The sequence below is a fragment of the Malus domestica genome, chromosome 15, assembly GCF_042453785.1.
Source record: "Malus domestica chromosome 15, GDT2T_hap1".
NCBI classification, from domain to species: Eukaryota; Viridiplantae; Streptophyta; class Magnoliopsida; order Rosales; family Rosaceae; genus Malus; species Malus domestica.
Genome location: NC_091675.1, coordinates 33,895,918 through 33,902,302, shown reverse-complemented (window position 1 = coordinate 33,902,302; position 6,385 = coordinate 33,895,918). Strand labels below are relative to the sequence as shown.

General features: G+C 38.3%; 1 long non-coding RNA gene across 1 annotated transcript; it reads right to left on the bottom strand.

Annotated features, from left to right (window-relative positions):
• Window positions 1–1,355: 1,355 nt before the first annotated feature.
• On the bottom strand, window positions 1,356–3,680 carry LOC139192372 (uncharacterized). The gene is made up of 2 exons (XR_011576507.1): window positions 1,823–3,680; window positions 1,356–1,714 (listed from the first exon to the last, which is right to left on the bottom strand). It is a non-coding gene; the product is annotated as an uncharacterized lncRNA (long non-coding RNA).
• Between the last annotated feature and the right edge of the window lie 2,705 nt (window positions 3,681–6,385).

Below are 6,385 nucleotides of genomic sequence, written 5' to 3'. Positions count from 1 at the left end.
ATAAGCATTGACGAGGCATTCGTAACTATGAAAAGCATGATACTCTTGCCAAGAATTTACTTAACACGATTGTGGATAGCAACCTTCACTACTTGTGAATATAAGTTCATAACGATTAGGTGAAATTCACTTATATTCTAGCATCAAATTCATGCATGTAAATTAAGTATGCATCCTTAATCGACATACAAAAATAAGTTATCAATCAAGCAGTTAAGCAAATTAAATCACAACTCAGAGATCACAACTGAAGGTAATCAATTCATATTACAAATATATTCATGGTTTCGAATTAACCTCTAGCCAAAATAAATTTAATTACACATTATTAAAACAGAAATAAAATATAAGTTTGGAAAGATTAAACCGAAAGAAGATGATCTGCTGCTTCTGTCACTAGCTGCCAGGCACTGGAGCTTCGCCCTGTCAGTCCTCACATTTCCTTTCTTTTCTGCACGTTCTCACCTTCTGACCGTCCTCACTTCTGCTGCCCCTGATCTTTCCTTCCTGCTGCTATTTTATTCTTCCCTTTTTTTCTTCCAGCTCACGCTGTCTCTCTCTACATAGCTGCCAACGCAGCCTTTCTCCCGCGTCTCACACGCCTCTGTCTTCTTGCTGCGCCCCCTGCTCTCTCCTTCCTGCTGCTATTTTATTCTTCCCTTTTTTTTCTTCCAGCTCACGCTGTCTCTCTCTACATAGCTGCCAACGCAGCCTTTCTCCCGCGTCTCACACGCCTCTGTCTTCTTGCTGCGCCCCCTGCTTTTCTGTCAGTCCCTCACCTTTATTTCTTTCTTCTTTCTTATTCGCTTCCCTCACGTCTCTCTATCCTCTCTGACCCCGTGCTGCCAAAGGCAGCTCCATCTCTCCCCCCTCAATTGCGTCTCTGCGAGCTGTTTTCTCCTCTCTATCTTATTATTTTATTTCCCACTTTTCCAAGTCTTCTCTGTCTCCCGCCTCTATCCTTTTCACGCCTTGGATTCTCCTTTTTCTTCTTCTTTCGTATATCTTTCTTTGGATCCCTCTTTTCCTGATTATTTCTCCCCCGTATGCCTTTGTTTTCCATTCTTTTATTCCCTTTTTTCCAGCTGCCCTTGGATTCTGTCACCGTTCTTTTCTACTCTGACTCCTTCACGTGTCTAGCTCCTTCTTTCTTTTATTCTTTTCACCCTCCCGTGTGGACTCACTTCTCTCCCACGTCAGTCCTCTCTTGGATTCCCTTTTCTTTAGCTTTCTTTATTTTTATTTTTTTTTCATTTCTTTTCTTTATTCTTTCTACAAAACATAAATATGATGATGTTTCACAAAAATAACGTAAATAGCTCAAAAATATAAGGAACTAACTAAGAAAAGACGAGTGAATTCGAAGTAAAAATATATATAAATATGATCCGATCAGGTATCAAGCAATTGAGTGTAATAATTAAATGAATTGAAGCATGAAATTAGAAATTATGTAGGGGACAAGAGTGATCAAGCATGGCATGGAATCCAAAGGGAATTCTATGTGGTTTGCATGGCAAGGAATGCAAGTTGGGGTGACAGATTTTTGGGCTGTTTTCTTCATCTTTTGGACCATAATTCTTCATATTCTTGGCCTCTTTAGTTCTCAAATTCGTCCATCCACTTGGCCCATGCATTTGCTATCCATTCCAAGCCCGAAACATGCTCCAAAGGCCTCCAAAATGCATCTTCTTGCATACTTTGTACTTAGAGTCTGAAAACACACGAAAATGACTTTAAACATTAAAATAACTAAGGAAACACGACATAAATGCACAAGAACAAGCCAACTAAGTCGCATAAATATGCTCCTATCATTTACCTTGAGCAGCCATGGGATATTGGATACACAATGGTGCGGTATTATCACCGCCAACTAACTCTTGCAATTTCTTTTTCCTTCTCAGAGTCCTCTCAAAATCACCGTCAAAGTCGGAGATATGCTCACGAACAGGTTGTGAGCTACGGGTCATAAACTAGTACCTAAAAACAAAGAAAACAAAACAAATCAGCAACTTAAACAGAAACTTAAACAAAATACAATAATTCGAAAGAAAACAATCCAAGAGATTAGCAAAGTTGCTAATCCCCGGCAACGGCACCAAAATTTGATGCGTAAAATAACTAAACACACAAATTAAACCCTCTTTTTATCAATTGTAGTAAAGTATGTAAGTAGGGATCGTTCTAGGCCGGGGATTAGGAGGGATTGCTAAATCACTTGGAAACTGACTTGAAAACGTGAAAACAAAGTTTAAAACACTAACTAGACTCAAAGAATGCAAAACTATACTTTAAAACACTAAAACAAACCAAAAGACTCAAAACAGCCCCTAAACACTCAAAACTACCTTAAAAACACAATCTGGGCAATTTTGGGACTCTCACACAAACCTGGACAAATTTTGGTATTCTAATGAACTAAAACACTTAAAAACATAATCTAAGACAAGTTCTAATTAATATGACTCAAAGAAATAAGATGGGGTTGATTTTTGACGAAAATAATTAAATTAAGACAAGAACAAAGTAAACAAATTCTTAGACAAATTTGGGTGAATCAAAACACTCTAACACACAACCAAAACAGAAATTAAACACTTTGAAACAATAAAGTAAAAGGGGGATTTTGGTTTTAATGAATTTGAAAACAAAACAAACTTTGTAAAACAAAACAGATTGTAAGTGAATTTGAATGAAACGTATGGATGGAAGATTAGCTAGGAGGTTCTTCTCCACATATGTCACACTTGCATACAAAACGATTTCCAGTTGCTTTTCGATAAGCTATGAATACTCAACGCCCCAAATTAACCGTGAATTGCACTAATTAACCCTCAGTTTTTCCACAAGTTATTGGATTGGATGATTGCATACGACAACCCAAAACATTCCCTACAAGTTCCCTACATGAATTGCATAATAGAGATACAAGCAAGAATCATTAAGTTCTATGAAAAACATAAGCATTGACGAGGCACTCGTTACTATGATTTGCATGAAACTTATACCAAGAATTTACTTAACGTGATTGTGACTAGCAACCTTCACTACTTGTGAATATAAGTTCATAACGATTAGGTGAAACTCCCTTATATTCTAGCGTCAAATTCATGCATGAAAATTAAGCGTGCACTCTCAACCAACATACACAAATCAGTTTTTATACGAACGGATAAGTAAATTGAATTCACAACTTATGAATCACAACTGGATGTAATCAAATCATATTGCAAGCATGAACATAGTTTCGAATCACCCCCTAACTAAGAGGGGTTTAGTTCCTCATACTTACAAAGCAAAGATGCATAAATTTAGACATTAAAAACAAAGATAGAAAACACCTAGAAACGCTCCAACACTCCCGAGGCTTGGGCATAGGCACAGCACAAGATGTTCCTTCTCTTTCCTTCCTTGCAAGCAGCGGCACTAGAGGTTTTGGACGGTTTTGGGTGGTTTTTATGGTGTAGAATGGATGGGGAATGGTATGGAAAGGTTTAGGGTAAGTGTGGAGGAGTGTTTGAGGGTTGGAGGGTGGTGGAGAACTAGGCAAAGAGGGTGGAAGAAGGTGGAGTGGCTGTTATGTTTTCTAGGCACTAGAATGGTGTTTTTGGGGTGTTTTGCTTCCTAGGGTGTGTATGGACGAATTGTTGTGATAAAATGATGAATATGGGGGATTGTCCTTTGGCCAAGGGGTGTAAACATGTATTTATAGGCCCCCAAAAACCTTAGAAAATCAGGTTAGGTTAAGGATGAAATGCATGGCAATTTGTGTGTGTGGTGTGCAATGGTCCAAGGGTGAAAATGAAGTAATGATGCAAAGTGTGAAGGGTAAAATGGAGTGGTGTTGTAGCTAGGGAGCATGAATGATTGTGTACATTGCATAGAGATGGAAAGGAAGGTGAAATGTGTCAACAAATGGGTCAAAGGTGCAACAACATGTGTTGCACATGGCATTGGATTCCAAATGTGAATGATGGAGCATCAATTGGTGCATGTAATGGATGTAAATGTTGTCTAAAATCTAATGAGTGAAGGGAACAAGAGGTATCAAGCAATTGAGTGTAATAATTAAATGAATTGAAGCATGAAATTAGAAATTATGTAGGGGACAAGAGTGATCAAGCATGGCATGGAATCCAAAGGGAATTCTATGTGGTTTGCATGGCAAGGAATGCAAGTTGGGGTGACACATTTTTGGGCTGTTTTCTTCATCTTTTGGACCATAATTCTTCATATTCTTGGCCTCTTTAGTTTTCAAATTCGTCCATCCACTTGGCCCATGCATTTGCTATCCATTCCAAGCCCGAAACATGCTCCAAAGGCCTCCAAAATGCATATTCTTGCATACTTTGTCCATAAAATCTGAAAACACACGAAAATGACTTTAAACATTAAAATAACTAAGGAAACACGACATAAATGCACAAAAACAAGCCAACTAAGTCGCATAAATGTGCTCCTATCAACCTAGTACTTCACCTTGGGGAGCTCCGGTATTATATGTGAGAAAGAAAGATGGAACTCTGAGATTATGTATTAATTATAGGCAATTGAATCGGGTAACGATTAAAAACCGTTATCCATTGCCTCGCATCGATGATTTGTTTTATCAGCTGAAAGGTGCGTGTGTGTTCTCTAAGATTGATTTGAGATCTGGTTATTATCAGTTGAAGATTAAAGACGAAGATGTACCCAAGATGGCTTTCAAGACCCATTACGGACATTATGAATTTCTGGTAATGCCATTTGGATTGACTAATGCACCTACAACTTTCATGAGGTTAATGAATGAGGTATTCCAGCAATATCTTGATAAATTTGTTAGTGTTTTTATAGATGATATTCTGGTATACTCTAAGCCTAAAGCAGATCATATTCGACATCTTAACTTGGTATTAAAGAAATTGAGGGAGCATCAGTTGTATGCCAAGTTCAGTAAATGTCAGTTTTGGTTAAATGAAGTGGCATTTTTGGGGCATGTAGTATCGGCACAAGGAATTCAAGTAGATCCTCAAAAGATAGCAGTAGTAGAAAATTGGGAACAACCACGAACCATCACTGAGGTACGGAGTTTTCTTGGTTTAGCAGGTTATTATCGACGGTTTGTTCAAGAAACTTCTATGATTGCGTTGCCATTAACGAAGTTAACCAGGAAGGATGTTAAGTTCGAGTGGGATGAGAATTGTGAGCAAAGTTTCCAGCAATTGAAATATTGCCTCACTCATGCTCCAGTATTGGTACTTCCTGATGATAGCGGTAACTTTGAGATTTACAGTGATGCCTCTTTGAATGGTTTGGGATGTGTTTTGATGCAGTATAATAGAGTGATTGCCTATGCTTCTCGACAGTTGAAGATTCATGGAAGAAACTATCCTACTCACAATCTTGAATTGGCAGCCATTGTTTTTGCTTTGAAGATTTGGAGGCATTATCTCTATGGTGAGAAGTGTAAGATCTTCACAGATCATAAGAATCTTCAGTATGTATTTACTCAGCATGATCTTAACCTTCGTCAGCGAAGATGGATGGAATTGCTAAGTGATTATGACTGCACTATTGAGTATCATTCGGGTCGTGCTAATGTGGTAGCTGATGCACTGAGTAGGAAACCTCAAGGTCGCCTCTATGCTTTGTATGCTTACCGTGTTCCTCTTCTTGCAGAATTGAGAGCTACTGGAGTAAAGTTGGAGTTAGAAGATCGAAGAGAAGCTTTTCTTACTAGTTTCCAAGTCAGGCCAGTTTTGGTTGATTGTGTACTTGAAGCTGAGATGGTTGATGAAGAAATTAAAGAAATGATTCAATTGAGAAATGAAGGGAAAAAGAAAGACCTCAGGATTCGAGAATCAGATGGCATGCTTATGCAGGAGAACATAATGTATATGCCGAATAATGAGGAATTAAAGAAAGAAATTTTGGACGAAGTACATTGTTCAGCTTATGCGATGCACCCAGGAGGAACTAAAATGTATCATACTATTCGACCATTTTATTATTGGCCGGGTATGAAAAGGGAAATTGCAGAATATGTAAGTAGGTGTATTGTTTGTCAGCAAGTCAAAGCGGAAAGAAAGAAGCCTTTTGGGCGAATGCAACCATTTCCTGTTCCTCAGTGGAAATGGGAAAATATAACTATGGATTTCGTGTATAAGCTCCCTCGTACACGAAATGGATTTGATGGTGTTTGGGTGATTGTAGATCGGCTTACCAAGTCAGCGCATTTCATCCCCGTAAGGGAAAAGTATCCCCTGAATAAATTGGCTAAATTGTTCATCACGAAGATTGTGAAGTATCATGGAGTTCTAGTGAATATTATTTCTGATAGAGATCCAAGATTTACTTCTAAGTTTTGGGTAGCTTTTCAGGAAGCTCTTGGTACGAAATT